This window comes from Nerophis ophidion, linkage group LG11 (genome assembly GCF_033978795.1).
Source record: "Nerophis ophidion isolate RoL-2023_Sa linkage group LG11, RoL_Noph_v1.0, whole genome shotgun sequence".
Lineage (NCBI taxonomy): Eukaryota > Metazoa > Chordata > Actinopteri > Syngnathiformes > Syngnathidae > Nerophis > Nerophis ophidion.
Genome location: NC_084621.1, coordinates 27847899 through 27873662, shown reverse-complemented (window position 1 = coordinate 27873662; position 25764 = coordinate 27847899). Strand labels below are relative to the sequence as shown.

Here is a 25764-nt window from a genome sequence, read left to right as displayed (position 1 = left end):
TTCTTCCGGAGGTGGGAATTGAAACTTTCTCTGACAGGAGACTCTGCCAGACGTTCCCAGCAGACACTCACAATGTGTTTGGGCCTGCCAGGTCTGTCCGGCATCCTCCCCCACCATCGCAGCCAACTCACCACCAGGTGGTGATCGGTAGAAAGCTCCGCCCCTCTCTTCACCCGAGTGTCCAAAACATAAAGCCGCAAATCCGATGACACAACTACAAAGTCGATCATGGAACTGCGGCCTAGAGTGTCCTGCTGCCAAGTGCACATATGGACACCCTTATGTTTGAACATGGTGTTTGTAATGGACAAACTGTGACAAGCACAAAAGTCCAATAACAAAACACCACTCGGGTTTAGATCCGGGCGGCCATTCTTCCCAATCACGCCTCTCCAGGTTTCACTGTCGTTGCCAACATGAGCGTTGAAGTCCCCCAGTAGGACAAGGGAATCACCCAAGGGAGCACTTTCCAGTACTCCCTCGAGTGTACCCAAAAAGGGTGGGTACTCTGAACTGCCGTTTGGTGCATAAGCACAAACAACAGTCAGGACCCGTCCCCCACGCGAAGGCGGAGGGAGGCTACCCTTTCGTCCACTGGGTTGAACTCCAACGTGCAGGCTTTAAGCCGGGGGGCAACCAGAATTGCCACCCCAGCCCGTCGCCTCTCACTGTCGGCAACGCCAGAGTGGAAGAGGGTCCAGTCCCTCTCCAGAGAAGTGGTTCCAGAGCCCTTGCTGTGCGTCGAAGTGAGTCCGACTATATCCAGCCAGACCTTCTCGACTTCGCGCACTAGCTAAGGCTTTTTCCCCCCCAATGCAGTGACGTTCCACGTCCCAAGAGCTAGCTTCTGTAGCCGAGGATCGGACCGCCAAGTGCCCTGCCTTCGGTTGCCGCCCAGCTCACATTGCACCTGACCTCTATGGCCCCTGCTATGGGTGGTGAGCCCATTGGAGGGGTGACCCACGTTGCTTCTTCAGGCTGTGCCCGGCCGGGCCCCATGGGAACAGGCCCGGCCACCAGGCGCTCGTATGTATGTATATATATATATATATATATATATATATATATATATATATATGTATATATATATATATATATATATATATATATATATATATATATATATATATATATATATACGTATATATATATATATATATATATATATATATATATATATATATATATATATATATATATATGTGTATATATATATATATATATATATATATATATATATACAGTAGAGAGAGAGAGAGAGAGAGAGAGAGAGGATCTTTGACGTTTGTGTCTTTGCTGTCGGCCCCTAAAAAACGGTAATATGATATTGTCATGTACTGTATAAAGCAGGGGTCACCAACCTTTTTGAAACCAAGAGCTACTTCTTGGGTACTGATTAATGCGAAGGGCTACCAGTTTGATACACACATTTGCTCAATTTACCTTTAACTCTATGTTATTATTGATAATAAATGATATTTATCTTTGTGGAAACACTGATCATCTTGACGATTTCTCACAATAAATATATATAGAAAGACATAAATATCAATATGCAACACTTTATTTTTATATTTTTTCCAAGTGCAAATTTTTTAAATTGAACATTTTCAAATGATCACTTGTGAAATCACAATATCCCATTTTAACCAGCAAGCCAATAACAATTTTCAACAAATCATCAATTACTTTGCACCATGTTTGTACAAATAATAACTCATGTAAAATGCAAAAGTCAACTCTCAAATTTTTAAATTAATCATGTCACACTTTGAACTGGACATCAAATCTGTTCTCTGTTTCTTTGTCAGTTAGTGGGAAGCCTGGCATTGCATGCTGTTAACTAGTGTGTTGTACTCTGCTGTGTAACTTGACACTGCAACTTTGAGTGAGTCTTGCAGATGTGCATCAGTGAGGCGTGTTCTGTGTTTCTTCTTGATGAAGTTCATGTCAGAAAAGACTGATTCACAAAGATAAGTTGAACCAAACAGGCTTGCAACCTTCATAGCTGCTGCGCATACACCACTGTACTTTTCTGTGTCAACAAGGCACCAAAAGTTTGGTGCAGCCTGGTGGGCTTTAAATTCAAATTGTCAGGAAAGAAGAGGAATGAATTTAAAAGGTAAAAGGTACACCGTACCGTATTTCCTTGAATTGCCGCCGGGGCGCTAATTAATTTAAAACCTCTTCTCACTCCTGCGCTTACCTAAGGCATGCGGTAAAAGTAAGCATGCGCTAATTATTTTAAAACCTCTTCTCACTCCTGCGCTTACCAAAGGCATGCAGTAAAAATTTGACTGTGATGTAAGCTTGGACCTTAAATCCTACTAAATAGCCCTTAATCTTCTTCCCCTTATGCGATTTCAAATTACCGGTATTGAAATCAGCCTCCTCCATTTTGAAAATGATGACAGGGGAAGTGTCACTCGTGACGTCACGAGTCTGACCAGGCGGTAATACTAAGCATGCGCTAATTAATTTGCGAAATGAGTTTGACCCGGCAGTAATTCAAGGCAGGCGCATACAATATGCCCTGCGACAATTCAGGGAAATATGGTATGTGTTTAAAAATCCTAAAACCCTTTTTAAGGTTGTATTTTTTTCTCTAAAATTGTCTTTCTGAAAGTTATAAGAAGCAAAGTAAAAAAAATAAATGAATTTATTTAAACAAGTGAAGACCAAGTCTTTAAAATATTTTCTAGGATTTTCAAATTCTATTTGAGTTTTGTCCCTCTTAGAATTAAAAATGTCGAGTAAAGCGAGACCAGCTTGCCAATAAAAAAATTCAAATTTAAAAAATAGAGGCAGCTCACTGGTAAGTGCTGCTATTTGAGCTATTTTTAGAACAGGCCAGCGGGCGACTCATCTGGTCCTTACGGGCTACCTGGTACCCGCGGGCACCGCGTTGGTGACCCCTGGTATAAAGGATCTTTGACAAGCATATTTTGCTGTCTATAGAAGATCCTATTACAGTATATAGACCAACCTTTTTGAAACCAAGAGCTACTTCTTGGGTACTGATTAATGCGAAGGGCTACCAGTTTGATACACACTTAAAAAATAGCCAATTTGCTCAATTTACCTTTAATAAATAAATATCTATTTATATATCTAAAAAAAATGGGTATTTCCGTCGTACATTTTTTGTCCTTTTACGGAAGGTTTTTTGTAGAGAATAAATGATGAAAAAAACACTTAATTGAACGGTTTAAAAGAGGAGAAAACGGGAAAAAAATTAAAATATAATTTTAAAACATAGTTTAATTTCAATTTCGACTCTTTAAATTTCAAAATTCAACCGAAAAAAAGGAGAGAAAAACTAGCTAATTCAAATCTTTACAAACAATTATAATAATAATAATTTATGGAACATCATTAGTAATTTTTCCTGATTAAGATTAATTTTAGAATTTTGATGACATGTTTTAAATAGGTTAAAATCCAATCTGCATTTTGTTAGAATATATAAAAAATTGGACCAAGCTATATTTCTAACAAAGACAAATCATTATATCTTTTAGATTTTCCAGAACATACATTTTTTAAAGAAATTTAAAAGACTTTGAAATAAGATTTATATTTGATTCTTAAGATTTTCTAGATTTGCCCAAAACATTTTGGGAATTTTAATCATAGCAAGTTTGAAGAAATATTTCACAAATATTTTTTGTCGAAAATGCAGAAGCTAAAAAGAAGAATTAAATTAAAATGTATTTATTATTCTTTACAATAAAAAAAGTACATTTACTTGAACATTGATTTAAATTGTCAGGAAAGAAGAGGGAGGAATTTAAAAGGTAAAAAGGTATATGTGTTTAAAAATCCTAAAATAATTTTTAAGGTTTTATTTTAATTTCTAAAATTGTCTTTCTGAAAGTTATAAGAAGCAAAGTAAAAAAATAAATACATTTATTTAAACAAGTGAAGACCAAGTCTTTAAAATATTTTCTTGGATTTTCAAATTGTATTTGAGTTTTGTCTCTCTTAGAATTAAAAATGTCGAGCAAAGAGAGACCAGCTTGCTAGTAAAAAAAATTAAATTTGAAAAATAGAGGCAGCTCACTGGTAAGTGCTCTTATTTGAGCTATTTTTAGAACAGGCCAGCGGGCTACTCATCTGGTCCTTACGGGCTACCTGGTGCCCTCGGGCACCGCGTTGGTGACCCCTGGTATAAAGGATCTTTGACGAGTATATTTTGCTGTCTATAGAAGATCCTATTACAGTATATAGAGGATCTTCTACAGGTGTTTTTTGCAGCAGGTTTCTGAAAATATGCAAGCTGATTGGTACAACATGCGGCGTGTTCTCACTCCATGTTCATGTTTTGTTTTTGCGGCGATAAAACGGGAAAAGAAAACAAAACAACCCAATGGCTGAACAAGCATCCTCGCTGTGTTTCCTTCTCCCCGCGCCATTTCTTTTTCTCATCTACTCGCTGGCAGTCTGAGACGCTGCCTGTGAGGTCTCACTCTGTCATTACACTCTGTGCTGCTTGTCAAAACTCCTTCACCTGTGTCCTCCTTTTCCCAGCCTCCACGGGCATGTATGGGTCGTAGAAGTGTGTGCGTGTGTGTGTGCGTGTGCATGTGTGTGTGTGTGTGTGTGTGTGTGTGTGTGTGTGGTGTTATCCACGCCTGTCAGCTCACATTTGAGTCCAACAAAACGTATAAATGTTGTCCTGCAAAGTTCTTTTCAGCTGTGTACATGTAGAAAGTCTGCATTGTTTGCTACCGCGCTGACATTGAGGAGTTCAAGTTGCATGGCACGCTTTGTTGTTGTTTTTTTTTTATTTATTTAAGGGCGGAGTTAAGCAAAATATACCCACAACACCGACACGATAGACGGCTGTCACAACTTCGAAAAATAACTTTGATTTGTCCACCTTCTTGCTTTATTAATAAATAGTTCACCATAAAAGTACGCCGCCGTCCTAAAAATGTGCATAATTATCCAAGATGCATTTTTTTTTAAAAGGCGAATAGATAAGTTGTTTGAAAATGTAAATAAACATCTTTGTGTCGTCTTTTTTCTTAATGCATGATTGCTCTATTATTTTCCACTTTTGCAGTTTTTTGACTTGTGTTTTTACTATAGAGCCGTAAGATAGCAAGGTACACCTGTCACATATAGATGATCTTTGACTTGTGTTTTTACCATAGAGCTGTAAAATAGCAATGTACTCCTGAAAGATATAGATGATCTTTGTCTTGTGTTTTTATTAAAGAGCCGTTATGTAGCAAGGTACTCCTGATATATATACATGATCTTTGTCTTGTGTTTTCACTATGGAGCCATAAAATAGCAAGGGAATCCTGACATGTATAGATGATCTTTGACTTGTGTTTTTATTATAGAGCCATAATGTAGCAAGGTACACCTGACATATAAAGATGATCTTTGACTTGTGTTTTTACTATAGAGCCGTAAAATAACCAGGTACTCCTGACAAATATAGATTATCTTTGATTTGTGTTTTTACTATGGAGCCGGAAAGTAGCAAGGGAAAGGGCATGTTCACCACTGTGTTACATCACCTTTTCTTTTAACAACACTCAATAAACAAAAAGGAACTGAGGAAACTAATTGTTGAAGCTTTGAAAGTGGAATTCTTTCCCATTCTTGTTTTATGTAGAGCTTCAGTTGTTCAACAGTCCGGGGTCTCCGCTGTCGTATTTTACATTTTCGATGGGAGACAGGTCTGGACTGCAGGCGGGCCAGGGAAGTACCCACACTCTTTTTTTTATGAAGCCACACTGTTGTAACACATGCTGAATGTGGCTTGGCATTGTCTTGCTGAAATAAGCAGGGGCGTCCATGAAAAAGACGGCGCTTAGATGGCCGCATATGTTGTTCCAAAACCTGTATGTACCTTTCAGCATTAATGGTGCCTTCACAGATGTGTGAGTTACCCATGCCTTGGGCACTAATGCACCACCATACCATCACAGATGCTGGCTTTTGAACTTTGCGTTGATAACAGTCTGGATCGTTCGCTTCCCCTTTGGTCCGGATGACACGATGTCGAATATTTCCAAAAACAATTTGAAATGTCGACTCGTCAGACCACAGAACACTTTTCCACTTTGTATCAGTCCATCTTGGATGATCTCTGGCCCAGAAAAGCCGACGGCGTTTCTGGATGTTGTTGATAAATCGCTTTTGCTTTGCATAGTAGAGCTTTAACTTGCACTTACAGATGTAACGACAAACTGTATTTAGTGAGAGTGGTTTTCTGAAGTGTTCCTGAGCCCATGTGGTGATATCCTTTAGAGAATGATGTCGGTTTTTGATACAGTGCCGTTTGAGGGATCGAAGGTCACGGTCATTCACAATGTTGGTTTCTGGCCATGCCGCTTACGTGGAGTGATTTTTCCAGATTCTCTGAACCTTTTGATAATAGAATGGACCATAGATGTTGAAATCTCAAAATTTCTTGCAATTGCACTTTGAGAAACGTTGTTCTTAAACTGTTTGGCTATTTGCTCACGCAGTTGTGGACAAAGGGGTATACCTCGCCCCATCCTTTCTTGTGAAAGACTGAGCATTTTTTGGGAAGCTGTTTTCATACCCAATCATGGCACCCACCTGTTACCAATTAGCCTGCACACCTGTGGGATGTTCCAAATAAGTGTTTGATGAGCATTCCTCAACTTTATCAGTATTTATTGCCACCTTTCCCTACTTCTTTGCTGGCATCAAATTCTAAAGTTAATGATTACTTGCAAAAAAAAATTTGGGATGAGTTTGAACATCAAATATGTTGTTTTTGTAGCATATTCACCTGAATATGGGTTGAAAATGATTTGCAAATCATTGTATTCCGATTATATTTACATCCAATACAATTCCCCAACTCATATGGAAACGGGGTTTGTATATATATATACATATTTATATGCATAAAAAATCATTTATTTCTCTCCATGCTGAAGTTGGGGTCCACATCCTGACCCCCGCTCTCCGGTTTGAGAGCCATGAATTGTGGGAATTCATAAGGCCAATAAAGACAAGTGCGGGGTGAGTGACACAGTGATTAGTTGCAGCCTGCTGGGACAAGGACACAGTTCATTAAAACCACACCGGAGGCCCCGTTACAGTTGACTCTCACACCCGCATGAGCATCCGTGCGCCCTAAAAGACCTTCCTAAATCTATTAGTGGCCCTCAAGTCAAGCCAAGAAAAGATATTAGATCATAAATACTACTTAGTTAGCCTGGAATGACCCCCAAAACTTTACTTCTTTTCATCGATGTGCCCTTCTTTTGTCGTCAATTCTTAGTGTATTCTACTTTTTGTCCCTCTCTGCTGATCTTTGAACTTACTCAAGGACACAGCTTGTTTTATTATCATTTTAACTTAAAGCACTGCCAACAACATACAACACTGTACTTTTTAATACCACACCACATTTATAGTTCGAATGTGATACACCACATATTTTACACATTTTCATTTTTCTTTACATCATGCCTGAAAAGAAGAATGAAAAGCAACCATTATTTAATCCAACCCATTTTTTCAATTCATACAGTACAGTAGGTAAGGTTGTATTTTTGCCTCATTCCTGTGAGAAACCTGCGTTTGACTTTAGCATTAAGGACTGCGACTATCCAGTACGAGTTGCAGTATGCTCAAACTGCAATTATCCAGTACGACTTGCAGTCTGCTCAAACAACCATATGTGAGCTGATAATACTGTATCATCTCTTTCTCTTTCAGGTCAAGAGTGCATTGTTGAAGATTTTAAAGAAATACAACCTTAGCTAATGTAACAATTAATAACACATATGTTCACTTCCTGTTCTCATTTTGTAGCAATTTAAAACGATGAACCTGATGAACATTTGATCCTCTATTAGATACACAATTTGATAGTAATCCCTTAAAATAATTGACTTTTTTTTTCAAATAAATACAGTAAACCCTTGTTGATTCCTATTAATTAGTTCCAGCCCTTAACGTGATAAAATAATGTTGCCCTAGTAGGAATTATCAATTGTACATTTAATATTTTCATTGCTAAAGTACAAACCCCAAAACCAGTGAAGTTGGCACCGTTCTGTAAATTATAAATACAAACAAAATACAAAAAATCGCTAATCTTTTTCTAACTATATTCAATTGAATAGTCTGCAAAGACAAGATACTTAACGTTCAAAATGGAAAAGTTTTGTTATTTTCTGCTAATATTAGCTCATTTGGAATTTGATGCCTGCAGCATGTTTCAAAAAAGCTGGCACGATGTAGTTGAGGAATGCTCATCAAACACTTATTCGGAACATCCCACAGGTGAACGGGCTAATTGGGAACAGGTGGGTGCCATGATTGGGTATAAAAGCAGCTTCCATGAAATGCTCAGTCATTCACAAACGAGGGTGGGGCGAGGGTCACCACTTTGTTAACAAATGCGTGAGCAAAATTGTCAAACGACATTTCTTAACGAGCTGTTGCAAGGAATTTAGGGATTTCACCATCTACGGTGCGCAATATCATGAAAATGTTTAGAGTGGAGAAATCACTGCACGTAAGTGATGATATTACGGACCTTCTATCCCTCAGGCGTCAAAACACGACATTAGTGTGTTAAGAATATCACCACATGGGCGCAGGAACACGTTCAGAATACCAGTGCCAGTGACTAGTTTGTCGCTACATCTGTAAGTGCAAGTTAAAACTCTACAATGCAAAGTGAAAGCTATTTATCAACAACACCCAGAAACGCTGATGCCAAGTGGAAAAGTGTTCTGTGGTCTGACGAGTCCACATTTCATATTGAATATAGGTTGAAAAGGATTTGCAAATCATCGTATTCTGTTTTTTATTTACGAATTACACAACGTGACAACTTCACAGTTTTTTTTTTTGTTTTTTGATTTTCAAAAAGCTGGTTACAACCTTCTAACCACGTTTTATTTTTATTTTTTGTGAGAACCCTCTGAACGTGACAAATCACCCACATAGTCACATTTACACCCAATTTAATGCATTATAGTAATGCTGATAAAGCTGAGCCAATCAGTGGCCACGGTACTGAAACGCGCCCTCTGATTAGTTTGGTTTTCAACCAGTGGCCAACACTACTGTAGTTGTCAAGAAATGTTATAACATTTCAAAATGTTAATTCCCCCTTGGGGATTAATAAAATATCTCTGATTCTGATTCTGATGTCATTAATTGTTTTGCGTTTGTTGGTGATATCTTATGTTTGGTGTTTTATTTCCTGTCCAGCGCTCTTATTTTGATTGTACTTCCTGTGTAGCGTGTGTTAACCCTCAGTGACCAGACTCCTACTTCAGAGCACAGGCTGCAGCGTCTGTCTTCAATTAACAATCATGTCTACTTAAATTGAAGAGTTTGTCAGAAAATTACTCTTTGTGGACGCTCTCTCTGCTGCTCGCGTAAACCTTTTCTGTTGCCCAGTGTTCAGTAACTTGACATATTAGCCCGTTTCGTTGACTTCCCTATGTTCCAGTGTGTGTCTCGCTACACTCGTTTTATTTTTGTTTTTTTTGCCTTGGATGAAATACTTTTTCCTGCATGCTGCCTCCTGATGTCATTGAGCATCTGTCATGTGACTCAAACATCACAATAGTAAGTAAAAGTTAAAGGCCTGATTTTCTTATTCAAACGGGGATAACAGGTCCAATCTATGTGTCATACTTGATCATTTCGCGATATTGCCATATTTTTGCTGAATGGATTTAGTAGAGAACATTGACGATAAAGTTCGCAACTTTTGGTCGCTAATAAAAAAGCCTTGCCTGTACCGGTAGTAGCAGACGATGTGTGCGTGACGTCACGGGTTGGGGAGCTCTTCAAATCCTCACATTGTTTACAATCATGGCCACCAGCAGCGAGAGCGATTCGGACCGAGAAAGCGACAATTTCCCCATTAATTTGAGCGAGGATGAAACATTCCTGGATGAGGATGGTGAGAGTGAAGGACTAGAAAAAATGAATGAATGAATAAATAAATAAGTTAGTTAATTATATTTATATAGCACTTTTTCTCTAGTGACTCAAAAATTCAGTAAATGCTAGTGCTGTTATCTTGACATAAGTATTTTTTCTGTTTACATGCTTTTTTTTTTCTTCACTATTTGGGCTTTTTGGGCCCTAATTAGAATTTAAAAAATAAGAATCTATTTATATGATGTACTTATTAGTCAATAAGTAACAAACGTGTACTTCATGTTTAGTGACATGCTAATTCTTACTTTTAAACTTTTTTTCCCCCCCAAATTCTATTGTATGTGTTACTCTTCTGACACCACCAGATGGCAGTATAAGTGCCCATATAAGTGGCCATAAGACCCCAATTCAATAGTTTACACACTTTTGGAATTAAAGAGCTAAAAGGTGCTGTCCACGCATGTGGCCAACTAAGCCTTTAGAGGTTAATGCACTAAATGCTTACCCCTTTGGTTGAAGCCCATATTTTGGCCCGCGTAATGCAATGATGGGTGTTTATATCTGTCAGACAGCTCAGCTTCATGTAGCGATTGTGTTCTCTCTCTTTCTCTGCCGCATTGTTTCTTCCTACTGCTCTGCGTCGGGCACTAACCGTGGCCGTGTGAGAGGCAAGCATGCTGATTACTGAGCTAGAAGCACAGGAAATCTCCAGCACTATTCTTGAAGTTGACTGGCCACTGTTATATGTGCATGTGGAGATGTATTCACGAACAAAAATTACTTAGTCATGAGTAGAGTTGTCCGATAAGGGCTTTTTTGCCGATAACCGATATTCCGATATTGTCCAACTCTTAATTACCTATTCTGATATTTACCGATTCTGGTATACAGTCGTGGAATTAACACATTGTTGTGATGACCCGCTGGATGCATTCAACAATGTAACAAGGTTTTCCAAAATAAATCAATTCAAATTATGGGAAAAAATGCCAACACGACACTGCCATATTTATTATTGAAGTCACAAAGTCCATTTTTTTTTTTAACATGCCTCAAAACAGCAGCCTGGAATTTGGGACATGCTCTCCCTGAGAAAACATGAGGAGATTGAGGTGGTGGTGGGGAGCGTGTAGGGGGTCCCAGGGGGTGTATATTGTAGTGTCCTGGAAGAGTTAGTGCTGCAAGAGGGTTCTGGGTATTTGTTCTGTTGTGTTTATGTTGTTATGGTGCGGATGCTCTCCCAAAATGTTTTTGTCAATCTTGTTTGGTGTGGGTTCACAGTGTGGCGCATATTGGTAACAGTGTTGAAGTTGTTTATACGGCCACCCTCAGTGTGACCTGTATGGCTGTTGACCAAGTATATGTTGCATTCACTTGTGTGTGTGGAAAGCCGTAGCTATTATGTGATTGGGCCGGCACTCAAAGGCAGTGCCTTTAAGGTTTATTGGCCCTCTGTAATTCTCCCTACGTCCGTGTACACAACAGTTTTGTTTTGAAAAGTCATACATTTTACTTTTTGAAACAGATACCGATAATTTCCGATGTTACATTTTAAAGCATTTATTGGGCGATAAAATTAGACTGCCAATATTATTGGACATCTAGTCGTAAGCAAAGAACAACATATTTATAAATGCTTACTTTAATAGGCAACTTAAATGGTAGCACTGTTATGCAAAACAAACTTTTCTTCCTTTTTGGTACCTGCTGTTGTGAGTTGGGATTGTTACGGTTGGGTGGGGGGTTTACGGTTTGGGTCGAACAGTTATGCACTTGCCATTTCCCCAAGATGCAGACGGAACTCTGGAAGTAGTGCGCAGGTAGGAAAAAAAGATATGTTTTCATAAATCTAACAAGAAAACAAGAACAAAAACAGGAAGCTAGGGTAGAGCTAAAAACAGGAACAAGAAGCTAGGATAACCAACATGTTGCATGAAGCAAACGAAACAGCCAGACTGAGTGTGGCAAAAGACAGGAATAAATGGCTCCCTGATTAGTGCCCCGGAGCAGGTGAGCATCCCGAACACTAATCAGAGGCAGGTAAAAATAATCAGCTCCTATGGCAACCAAGAAACACAAACACAGGGGTGCTGAGGCAGAACTAAGAGTCTTAAACTAAAACAAAATATGATCCGGATCATCACAAAAATATGGTAAATGGGTTATACTTGTAAAGCGCTTTTCTACCTTCAAGGTACTCAAAGCGCTTTGACACTATTTCCACATTCACACACTGATGGCGGGAGCTTCCATGCAAGGCCTTAACCACGACCCATCAATCAATCAATCAATGTTTACTTATATAGCCCTAAATCACTAGTGTCTCAAAGGGCTGCACAAACCACCACGACATCCTCGGTAGGCCCACATAAGGGCAAGGAAAACTCACACCCAGTGGGACATTGGTGACAATAATGACCCAGTGGGGCGTCGGTGACAATGATGACTATGAGAACCTTAGAGAGGAGGAAAGCAATGGATGTCGAGCGGATCTAACATGATACTGTGAAAGTTCAATCCACAATGGATACAACACAGTCGCGAGAGTCCAGTCCAAAGAGGATCCAAGACACAGCAGCGAGAGTCCCGTTCACAGCGGAGCCAGCAGGAAACCATCCCAAGCGTAGGCGGACCAGCAGCGCAGAGATGTCCCCAGCCGATACACAGGCGAGCAGTACATGGCCACCGGATCGGACCGGACCCCCTCCACACGGGAGAGTGGGACATAGAAGAAAAAGAAAAGAAACGGCAGATCAACTGGTCTAAAAAGGGAGTCTATTTAAAGGCTAGAGTATACAAATGAGTTTTAAGGTGAGACTTAAATGCTTCTACTGAGGTGGCATCGCGAACTGTTACCGGGAGGGTATTCCAGAGTACTGGAGCCCGAACGGAAAATGCTCTATAGCCCGCAGACTTTTTTTGGGCTTTGGGAATCACTAATAAGCCGGAGTCCTTTGAACGCAGATTTCTTGCCGGGACATATGGTACAATACAATCGGCAAGATAAGATGGAGCTAGACCCATCAGGTGCAAGAGTGAAGGGCCTTGGTCAAGGTTTGTGACGAGGTTGGTAGAAGGTGGGGATTGAACCAGGAACCCTCAGGTTGCTGGCAAGGCCACTCTCCCAACTGCGCCACGCCGTCCCCAGATTGGGGGTTTGATTTTAATTTTTGGGACTTATGCATATCCCAAATACACACAAAAAATGGTACCAATTGGTAAGAAATGTTGATTTTGCATACCGTATTTCCTTGAATTGCCGCAGGGCATATAGTATGCGCCTGCCATGAATTACTGCCGGGTCAAACTTGCTTCCCAAAATAATTAGCGTATGCTTAGTATTACCGCCTGGTCAAACTCGTGATGTCACGAGTGACACTTCCCCTGTCATCATTTTCAAAATGGAGGAGGCTGATTTCAATACTGGTAATTTGAAATCGCATAAAGGGAAGAAGATTGAGAGCTATTCAGTAGGATTTAAGGTCCAAGCTTACATCACACTCAAATTTTTACTGCATGCCTTTGGTAAGTGCCGGAGTGAGAAGAGGTATTAAAGTAATTAGCGCATGCTTACTTTTACCACATGTCTTTGGTAAGTACAGGAATAAGAAGAGGTTTTAAATGAATTAGCGCCCCGGCGGCAATTCAAGGAAATACAGTAATCTGTCACGATCCGCTACACGGATCGTTTATTGTTTGCTTTTGTGTATGTTTTGATCACGTTTTGGACTCTGCCGATCCCAGTATTTGAGCACTTCCTTGTTTGTATTCGTCACCATAGCGACTTCATTGCTTCGACCTGCACTGACGCCCGACGCACACTTGTTTTTGATCACCGTTTCTGTATTTATAGGTGCCTCCTCCATTTGTTCTGCCCGAGTTCTTCACTTGCTTTATGCAACACGCACGTTTGATTATCTGGTCCTGTTTTTGGCTTGCTAAGTTCCACCTTAGCTTTTGGGCGCATGACACGCGCAGCTTTTGGACTTTTACCCAGTGCTAGTGTTAGCCTAGCTACCCGTGCGTTGTATGCGCTATCTTTTGTCTTTGCATCAGTGTTCTTTTGTCATTTTATAAATTAAATCCAGCTCCTACCTGCTAACTTGCTTGTCTGGTCCCATGCATCTTGAGTTGACACCTCCGCGCATCGCAATGCGCACCGAACGTGACAGGAAGAACTCAGCATCTTGTCATCTCGCATGGAGCCGTCGCCGCGCATGAACGCGCCTCTCCCGACGACTTCTTCCGCGGACAGCAACAAGTCCACTCCAGCCAAGTTTTCCCCATTGAGGTTTGGCAAATCCGGTTCTTTTTGTTTTAAACCAGTTATCTACTTGGCAGTTTGGCAGAAGCTACCTGCCATAGACATTCCTCCACTTCCGCGTGTCGACGTCGCCCCTCCCACAGGGGATGAAGTCATTCTCCAATAATTTTTTTTAGAAGCAGTTTTTTCCCTCTGTAAGCCCCCCACTAAGGCTTTTCACTCTAAAAGTAATTTTTATGACAGATTTTCTTCCAAATTTTGTTTTCCTCAGTCCTTTGATTATCAAACCCCACCCTCTGTGACATTGGCTCCACCCCCAGTAACTTTGTCTCCCACCAAGTCTGCCCCCCTCCTAACCTCCCTCCTCCCTCCCATGGGGTCAGTCTCTGGTCACAAGGAGCCCGTCTGGAATCCAGGTCTTGAGGGGAGGGCTAGTGATAGTAGCTGTGCTACGGAGGTGGCACAGCTACGAACCACTAAGCCGCGATGTCCTCCTAGGCCTCCTCCACCGGCACCTCGGCTAGCTGTTCCTACTCACAGTCCATGTTCTAACCCAGGCCCTAGTTCTAGTTCTGGTCCTGACCCGACCTCTGGTCCGACTTGTAGACCGACTCCTGGTCCAACTCGTAGACTGACGCGTAGTCCGATTCCTGGTCCAAGTCCTGGTCCGAGCCCGGGTCCATGTCTTAGTCCTGGCCATAGATCTTGTATTAGTCCTTGTTCTAGTTCCTGTCCAAGTTATTGTTGTAGTCCTGGTCCTCCTCGTTGTCATCTTTGTTCTAGTCCAACTCGTAGACTGTGTAGTCCGAGTCCTCTTTCTAGTTGTAATAGTATTCAGAGTCCTTGTCCGAGTTCAGTTCCTCCTGGTAGTCATCGTAGTCCTAGTCCCACTCGTAGACTGATGTGTAGTCCGAGTCCTGTTCCGAGTTCTGTTTCTTTTCGTGGTCGTAGCCCGAACCCTAGTCCTTGTCCAAGTTCTTGCCCGAGCCCCAGTATGACTGTTAGTCCTGGTTCTTGCCCAAGTCCTTGCTCAAGCCCTAGCATTACTGATAGCCCGTGTCGTTGTCTTAGTCTCACTCCTAGTCTTTGTTTTATCCCCGGTTCTAGTCTGACTCGTAGACTGAGTCGTAGTCCGAGTCCTAGCCTCAAGCTGGTTCACGCACCAGTCCCTGACTTTTGGCTGGCTCACCCTCCAGCACCTGACCTCTGCCTGGATCACACTCCAGCGCTTGCCTCAACGACAACGACTCTGCCTTATCCCTCAATGTCGACGACGGTGCCTGCTCCGCGGCTGAAGCCAACGCCTGCTCCTGATCGTCTGCCGGCCCTCTGCACCTCATCGTCTGCCGGCATCAGCACCAGCATCGGTGCCTGCTTCGGCTGCAGCCCCCACACCTTTGTCTGCTGCTGCCAAGCCTCCCCTGGGTAGGCCACGAGTGTGGCCATACCCCGGGTGTCCACCACAGCAGGCGCGTCCACCTCCACGTCGGCCACGGGTGTGACCGTACCCCGGGCGTCCACCTCAGCCGGCGCGAACACCTCCACTCCGGACATGGCTGTGGCCCTATCCCGGGCGTCCTCCTTGCAGGTGGCCTCTGCAGTTACGGCCACCCAGACTGTGTTTGCAGCGACGTTCCACCCGCCGCCGCCACTTATTGTGTTCCCGGTGGATTCGGGGACACGGTACTTGCCGACCCTCCGCCAAGTCCTCCCGCCGCCCTCCCGTCACGTTTGGACTGTCTTGTTTTGGGAAGGGGTTGTCTGTATATTGGGTTTTTTGGGGCATCTGGGATCTGCCCCTTAAGTGGGGGGGTAATGTCACGATCCGCTACACGGATTGTTTATTGTTTGCTTTTGTGTATGTTTTGATCATGTTTTGGACTCTGCCGATCCCAGTATTTGAGCACTTCCTTGTTTGTATTCGTCACTATAGCGACTTCATTGGTTCCACCTGCACTGACGCCCGGCGCACACTTGTTTTTGATTACCGTTTCTGTATTTATAGGTGCCTCCTCCCTTTGTTCTGCCTGAGTTCTTCACTTGCTTTATGCAACACGCACGTTCGATTATCTGGTCCTGTTTTTGGCTTGCTAAGTTCCACCTTAGCTTTTGGGCGCATGATGCGCAGCTTTTGGACTTTTACCCAGTGCTAGTGTTAGCCTAGCTCCCCGTGCGTTGCACGCGCTTTCTTTTCTTTGCATCAGTGTTCTTTTGTCATTTTATAAATTGATTCCAGCTCCTACCTGCTAACTTGCTTGTCTGGTCCCATGCATCTTGAGTTGACACCTCCGCGCATCGCAATGCGCACCGAACGTGACAGTAATCCATGATATGTAGACCACAAGGAAGTGTTTGAAATGTAGAAAAAGCTCAAAAACACGAAACAATTGAGTTTATTATTAAGAAAAAAGAGAGAAGTTGTTACAAAGAATAACATATAATAAACGATGAAGGACTGGAAAATGCCAATATTGCATTTCAGTTTGTTTGGTGTGTGTATGCAGTGTTTCTCTGAGAGGATTAGCAGTATTCCTGCATGTAGTATTCCAATATAGTTCAACAGGATGCATTCCAGTAACGTACACAAATTTAATCTTAAAGTAAAAGATTACCATGACCGACTGCCGGGACGAATGGTCAATAACATCCCCATCATTTATGGTTGCTAATCCTCCATGCTGGGGTCACATGGGAGCAAATCCCACTGCATGCGGCACTCAGGTGAAAGGTCATATTCTCAGAGGAATCATGTTTATTCTACAGTAATCCACACTGCACATCTGTATTTACTGCAGATATTTGTGTTTGACAGCAGGTGTTTAATATAATATTGTACAGTATTCCTATTTGTGTTGTATATGTATGTGTGTACAAACCCCATTTCCATATGAGTTGGGAAATTGTGTTAGATGTAAATATAAGCGGAATACAAGGATTTGCAATCATTTTCAACCCATATTCAGTTGAATATGCTACAAAGACAACATATTTGATGTTCAAACTGATAAACATTACTTTTTTTGCAAATAATCATTAACTTTAGAATTGGATGCCAGCAACACATGACAAAGAAGTTGGGAAAAGTGGCAATAAATACTGATAAAGTTGAGGAATGCTCATCAAACACTTATTTGGAATATCCCACAGGTGTGCAGGCTAATTGGGAAAATGTGGGTGCCATGATTGGATATAAAATAGCTTGCCCAAAAAATGTGCACCCCTTTGTCCACAACTGTGTGAGCAAATAGTCAAACAGTTTAAGAACGTTTCTCAAAGTGCAATTGCAAGAAATTTAGGTATTTCAACATCTATGGTTCATAATATCATCAAAAGGTTCAGAGAATCTGGAGAAATCACTCCACGTAAGCGGCGTGGCCAGAAACCAACATTGAATGACCGTAACCTTCGATCCCTCAGACGGCACTGTATCAAAAACTGACATCAAACTAAAGGATATCCCCACATGGACTCAGGAAGACTTCAGAAAACCACTGTCACTAAATAAAGTTAATCGCTAAATCTGTAAGTGCAAGTTAAAGCACTACTATGCAGAGCAAAAGCAATTTATCAACAACATCGAGAACTGCTGCTGGCTTTTCTGGGCCCGAGATCATGTAAGATGGACTGATGTAACGTGTTCTGTGGTCTGATGAGTCCACATTTCAAATTTCTTTTTGGAAACTATGGACATTTGTGTCCTCGGGAACAAAGAGGTAAAGAACCATCCGGATTGTTGTAGGCGCAAAGTTCAAAAAGCAGCATCTGTGATGGTATGGGGGTGAATTAATGCCTAAGGCATGGGTAACTTACACATCTGCGAAAGCACTATTAATGCTGAAAGGTACATACAAGTTTTGGAGCAACATACATTGGCATTCAAGCAACGTTATCATGGATGCCCCTGCTTATTTCAGCAAGACAATGCCACACCACGTGTTACAACAGCGTGGCTTCATAGTAAAAAGGGTACTACACTGGCCTATGTGTAGTCCAGACCTGTCTCCCACTGAAAATTTTGAAACCTAAAATACGACAACAGAAACCCCGGACTTTTGAACAACTTAAGCTGTACATCAAGCAAGAATGGAAAAGAATTCCACCTGAAAAGCTTCAAAAATGTGTATCCTCAGTTCCCAAACGTTTGAGTGTTTTTAAAAGAAAAGGTGATGCAACACAGTGGTGAACATGCCCTTTCCCAACTACTTTGGCACGTGTGGCAGCCATGAAATTCTAAAATAATAATTATTTGCAAAAAAAAAAAAACAAAGTTTGAGTTTGAACATCAAATATCTTGTCTTTGTAGTGCATTCAATTGAATATGGGTTGAAAAGTATTTGCAAATTGTATTCCGTTTATATTTATATCTAACGCAATTTCCCAACTCAGGGTTTGTATAAATGTGTGTATTGTGTGTGTGTGTGTGTGTGTGTGTGTGTGTGTATATATATAATATATATAATATATCATAAGTATATACATAGTCTGTGTATGTATATACAGTATAATATATATATTTGTCTGTGTATACTGTACATATCTGTGTGTGTGTATATATATATACAGATAAATATATCTATCTATCCATCCATCCATCCATTTTCTACCGCTTATTCCCTTTGGGGTCGCGGTGGGCGCTGGTGCCTATCTCAGTTACAATCGGGCGGAAGGCGGTGTACACCCTGGACAAGTCGCCACTTCATCGCTATATATAAATGTGTATATATGTGTGTGTGTATACAGTGTGGGTATATATATATATATATATATATATATATATATATATATATATATATGTGTGTGTGTGTGTATACATCGGTAGACATGTGTATATATCTTTGTGTGTATACATCATTGTGGAGGGTCTAGTCACTCCATTGCTGAAGAGGTTTTTAAGAGGCGTGACACCAAGCTGCTTAATTAGCTTAATTTCTTTGCTCTTGTCACGTCAATAGTCTTTAATGCAGTGTGTCCTCACACACACACACATATACACACACACACACACACACTGGTGATTAGTGTTCATCCTGTGCATGTGTGTATTTGTGTGGGCTACACTTGTCAATGTCATTTGGTGAAAGTTACGCAAAAGGTGCGTGCATATCGTTGTAAATAGGACATAAAATAGACCAGGATGTGTTTTTTATTTTGCAGTGGATGTTATCAATGTTTATTATTAATAAACAAAAATGGGCCTTCAGGCTTATGAGGGCTTACTGGGCACTCTTCTCCCAGCACCAGCTTTAACATGCTGGTTCATATTTGTTCAAAAGACCTGGAGTAATCAATGGAATGTTGTGTGCTCACAAATAAAATGTTATTGATGTTTGTGACTGCTGGTTGCCAATAGACTTTGACAAATGCCACTGATGACTCACAGCTACCGTCTCCTATTGGCTCTCAGAGCTTTTTCAATTCATCAGCTTTAACTGACTTCATAACTCCTCACAATGCACTCATATAATTGTGTGTGCTGCTGTGCATCCAGGAACTCATAAATGTAATGATTGCATTCGCGCTTTAAACTGCATTACATGCATTAAAACATATAATCATAGTATGCTGGCAGATGCAGTCAGTGTCTTGTATTTATGACCACTACTACTATTATTTCACCAGAAAAGGCAAGGCTGTGTCTCAAAGAGAATACTTCAGTACACTTCAAAATGTGCTACATATATGCATGAAACACATGTTAATCTGTTATATATATTTATATATTAACAGTGATTTAAAATTACATTATATAATCACAAAGTCTCTACTACACTGAGTTTTGGTACTCCTATTACGCACCTATCTAGACCTGCTAATTTGCGACCGTAGCTTAAAAATTGATTTCTTTGTTTTCCCTGAATCTTAATTTGACATCTTAACAAGACATTTTGGGTGATTGTACGCTTTTTTTGTCCAAGTTCTAGTCAGCATTTGGGCAGCATCATTCTATAAAACATTCCATTCTTCCATCTTCTTCCGCTTACCCGAGGTCGGGTTGCGTGGGCAGCAGGGAAGCCCAGACTTCCCTCTCCCAGCCACTTAGTCCAGCTCTTCCCGGGGGATCCCGAGGCGTTCCAAGGCCAGCCGGGAAACAGTCTTCCCAACGTGTCCTGGGTCTTTCCCAAGGCCTCCTACTGGTCGGACGTGCCCTAAACACCTCCCTAAGGAGCCATTCGGGTGGCATCCTGACCAAATGCCCGAACTACCTCATCTGGCTCCTCTTGACGTGGAAGAGCAGCGGCTTTACTTTGAGCTCCTCCCGGATGGCAGAGCTTCTCACCCTATCTCTAAGGAAGAGCCCTGCCACCTGGTGGAGGAAGCTCATTATGGCCGCTTGTACCCGTGATCTTATCCTTTCGGTCATGACCCAAAGCTCATGACCATAAGTGAGGATGGGAACGTAGATCGACCGGTAAATTGAGAGCTTTGCCTTCCGGCTCAGCTCCTTCTTCACCACAACAGATCGATACAGCATCTGGATTACTGAAGACGCCGCACCGATCCGCCTGTCGATCTCACGATCCACTCTTCCCTTATTTGTGAACCAGACTCCGAGGTACTTGAACTCCTCCACTTGGGGCAGGGTTTCCTCCCCAACCCGGAAATGGAACTCCACACCTTTTCCGGGCGAGAACCATGGACTCAGACTTGGAGGTGCTGATTCTCATCCCAGTCGCTTCACACTTTGCTGCGAACAGGTCCAGTGAGAGCTCAAGATCCTGGCCAGTCAAAGCCATCAGGACTGTATCATCTGCAAAAAGCAGAGACCTAATCCTAGAGCCACCAAACCAGATCCCCTCAAATCCTTGACTGTGCCCAGAAATTCGGTCCATAAAAGTTATGACAGAATTGGTGACAAACGGCACCCTTGGCGGAGTCCAACCCTCACTGGAAGCGTGTCCGACTTACTGCCGGCAATGCGGACTAAGCTCTGACACTGATCGTACAGGGAGCGAACCGCCACAACAAGACCGTCCGATACCCCATACACTCTGAGCACTCCCCACAGGATTTCCCGAGGGACACTGTCAAATGCCTTCTTCAAGTCTACAAAGCACATGTAGACTGGTTGGGCAAACTCCCATGCACCCTCAAGGACTCTGCTGAGAGTATAGAGCTGGTCCACAGTTCCACGACCAGGACGAAAACCACACTGTTCCTCCTGAATCTGAGGTTCGACTATCTGACATAGCCTCCTCTCCAATACACTTGAAAAGACCTTACCGGGAAGGCTATAGAATATTATTTTTCCTAAATGGGCATACATTTCCCATTCAGGTTTCATCAACCAAATGTTCCTCATTTAGCAACGTAATCACAAATGTCTCAAAGGGCTGCACAAGCCACAACGACATCCTCTGCTCGGATCCCACATCAGTGCAAGAAAAAAAAACTAAATCCAATGGGAACAACGAGAAACTTTTGGAAGGGACCGCAGGTGTGGACATTATGAGTTGGAAGTTATGCTGGTATGTTATTTTCAGCACTGTACGGACAAACAATAATGGTACGCAAAGCTACAGTAGCTTAAAAATGGCAGCAGAACCAAAACTGCAAGCTGTTCCTGCCCAAAACAAAGGTGAAGGTTACAGTGCGGAAACATTTCAGATTACAGATGTCCGACAATGGCATTTCTGCCGATTTCCGATATTGTCCAACTCTTAATTACCGATACCGGTATTAACCAATACCGATATATACAGTCGTGTAATTAACACATTATGCCTAATTTTGTTGTGATGCCCCGCTGGATGCATTAAACAATTTAACAAGGTTTTCCAAAATAAATCAACTCAAGTTGTAGAAAAAATGACAACATGGCACTGCCATATTTATTATTGAAGTCACAAAGTGCAATATTTTTTCAACATGCCTCAAAACAGCAGCTTGGTGTTTGGCACATGCTCTCCCTGAGAGAGCTTATTGAGGTTGAGGTGGGCAGGGCTTGGGGAGGAGGGTTGAGGTTGTGGGGTGGGGTAATGGTAGCGGTGGGAGGGCTGTATATTGTAGCGTCCCGGAAGAGTTAGTGCTGCGAGGGATTCTGGGTGTTTGTTCTGTTGTTTATGTTGTGTTGCAATGCTGGATATTCTCCCAAAATGTGTTTGTCATTCTTGTTTGGTGAGGGTTCACAGTGTGGCGCATATTTGTAACAGTGTTAAAGTTGTTTACACGGCCACCCTCAGTGTGACCTATATAGATGTCGACCAAGTATGCGTTGCATTCACTTGTATATGTGATAAGCTGTATATATTATGTGCCTTGGCCTGCACGCAAAGGCCTTCAAGGTTTATTGGCACTCTGTACTTCTCGACGTCCGTGTACACAGCGGCGTTTTAAAGAGTCATAAATTTTACTTTTTGAAACCGATACCGATAATTTTGAACAGATACCAATAATTTCTGATATTTCATCTCAAAGCATTTATCAGCCGATATTATCGGACATCTCCATTTCGGATTATTAAAAAAAAAACCTTGCCTTCCATCCTTTTGATTTTGTCAGTCTCTGGCCCTATGTAGAAGGTGTTTGGTCTACTACATCCAATACGGTGAAGCTTTAGATTTTAGATGTCTTTTATTGAAAAGCAGACAAAAATAAAGTTTTAGCTTAACATTCATTTTTCAACAATATAATGGTGGTGACTTGTTCAGGGTGTACGCCGCCTTCCGCCCGAATGCAGCTGAGATACGCTCCAGCACCGCCCGCGACCCCAAAGGGGACAAGCGGTACAAAATGGATGGATGGATAATTAAATAGGATGAAAGTGGAGCATATTTCCACATGTGAATCCCATGACTCACAATTTGATCTGATTCTGATTCTAGGGGTGAATATTCAATTCAGAATCGATATACCACAGTTCTTGTTTGTTAAAATGTTAAAAATCTTGTTAAAACAGAGTATGTTTAAAAACTACCAGTTTTGTGTGCTGACATGTGACATATATGCACAACGAGTAAGTACGCTTATGACTAAAAAAAATAAAAATTCTATAAATCAATGAATGTTTATTATAATTCGATTTATAATCTGAGTGAATAAGGATTCAGATGTTAATCGATCGTTTTGAGTGCCGCAATGATTTAAAATACAAGATAGAAATAACTTAAGTATTTTAAAACAAATCAGTGTGTGTGTGTTTACTAGGGGTGTAACGGTACGTGTATTTGTATTGAACCGTTTTGGTATGGGGGTTATGTTCGGAGGTGTACCGAACGAGTACACCTGCTAGCAGCGACCAGGCTAGGACAACATGTAAAAGCCAGAACTGGAAGACCCTCCTGCCTCGTTAAGATCTCCCATTTGGGAACACTTTGGCTGCGCGATACAACAATGGAGGACTGATGTTTGCCGATATTGTTCAGCAGCTGCTTTTGACAACACGGCAAACATGTGTTGCACCTTTCCTACTTCCGGCTAACCAGATTGTATTAAAACACCGCAGGGGAGACACTATTCCAGGGCTGATGTATCCTCGGGGGCAACACCGTTAACTTTAATCCGGCGTTGGGAAAAGCGCTATATAAATATCATTCACTTCACATGTTGCCCACATTAACCCTGGCAAAGGACCCTCTGTGTATAAGTATGGTAAGCCATTGTTTTAAAATTTGGAAAATAAATAACCCAAAAAGGACCCTATTATGGCAAAGGACCCTCTGTGTATAAGTATGGTAAGCCATTGTTTTAAAATTTGGAAAATAAATAACCCAAAAAATGTATATTTTGTAGTTTTCTTACTGTACCGAACCGAAATTTTTGTGTACCGTTGTGTGTGTGTGTGTGTGTATGTGTATATATGTGTATATATATATATATATATATATATATATATATATGTATGTATGTATGTATGTATGTATGTATGTATATATATATATATATATATATATATATGTATATATATGTGTATATATATATATATATATGTGTGTATGTATATATATGTATATTTATGTATATATATGTGTGTATGTATACGTATATATGTGTGTGTGTGTGTATATATATATATATATATATATATATATATATATATATATATATATATATATATATATATATATATATATATATATATATATATATATATATATATATATATATATATATATATATATATATATATATATATATGTATATATATATATATATATATGTATGTATATATATTAGGGGTGGGCAAATTAATGCGTTAATTATGAGTTAACTCATCAATCTATTAACGCCGACAATTATTTTATCGCACATTTGCGTATGTTGTTTAGATGCTTTTATTTAGTTAACGCCTTTTCTGAACAAGGTGGCGTCGCCCGGCGTCGAAGGGCTCCTGGTAAAGATGGAACATTTGGCAAAAATACCGGACAATTCTGCAAATTTCATGGCTGGCTTACAGCGTGGTCACTCCGGGATCACTTACTACCGCCAGACAATTCTGAATGTGGATAGATCGGGCCGTTTTGGACTGAATTACGCGTGCTTGCTAGACCGGCTAGCTAGCAGGGGAATACTTTGCCGGCTACATCCAGCGGCCTGTGAAGCAGCAGAGTATATGTGTTGTCTGTCTATTTATGAATAATGCAGACGAGGAGTTCCCCAGGGTTCGGTCCTTGGCCCTGCACTCTTCAGCATCTACATGCTGCCGCTAGGTGACATCATACGCAAATACGGTGTTAGCTTTCACTGTTATGCTGATGACACCCAACTCTACATGCCCCTAAAGCTGACCAACATGCCGGATTGTAGTCAGCTGGAGGCGTGTCTTAATGAAATTAAACAATGGATGTCCGCTAACTTTTTGCAACTCAACGCCAAAAAAACGGAAATGCTGATTATCGGTCCTGCTAGACACCGAACTCTATTTAATAATACAACTCTAACATTTGACAACCAAACAATTAAACAAGGCGACACGGTAAAGAATCTGGGTATTATCTTCGACCCAACTCTCTCCTTTGAGGCACACATTAAAAGCGTTACTAAAACGGCCTTCTTTCATCTCCGTAATATTGCTAAAATTCGCTCCATTCTGTCCACCAAAGACGCTGAGATCATTATCCATGCGTTTGTTACGTCTCGCCTCGATTACTGTAACGTATTATTTTCGGGTCTCCCCATGTCTAGCATTAAAAGATTACAGTTGGTACAAAATGCGGCTGCTAGACTTTTGACAAGAACAAGAAAGTTTGATCACATTACGCCTGTACTGGCTCACCTGCACTGGCTTCCTGTGCACATAAGATGTGACTTTAAGGTTTTACTACTTACATATACAATACTACACGGTCTAGCTCCATCCTATCTTGCCGATTGTATTGTACCATATGTCCCGGCAAGAAATCTGCGTTCAAAGGACTCCGGCTTATTAGTGATCCCCAAAGCCCAAAAAAAGTCTGCGGGCTGTAGAGCTTTTTCATTTCGGGCTCCAGTATTCTGGAATGCCCTCCCGGTAACAGTTCGAGATGCTACCTCAGTAGAAGCATTTAAGTCTCACCTTAAAACTCATTTGTATACTCTAGCCTTTAAATAGACTCCCTTTTTAGACCAGTTGATCTGCCGTTTCTTTTCTTTTTCTTCTATGTCCCACTCTC

General features: G+C 41.2%; 1 long non-coding RNA gene across 1 annotated transcript in view; it reads right to left on the bottom strand.

Annotated features, from left to right (window-relative positions):
• The window catches only part of LOC133561876 (uncharacterized), a 23023-nt gene extending 8720 nt beyond the window's left edge, over positions 1–14303 (bottom strand). Inside the window, exon 1 of the long non-coding RNA XR_009808789.1 lies at positions 14008–14303. This is a non-coding gene — a long non-coding RNA (uncharacterized LOC133561876). The remainder of the gene's footprint in view (positions 1–14007) is intronic.
• Between the last annotated feature and the right edge of the window lie 11461 nt (positions 14304–25764).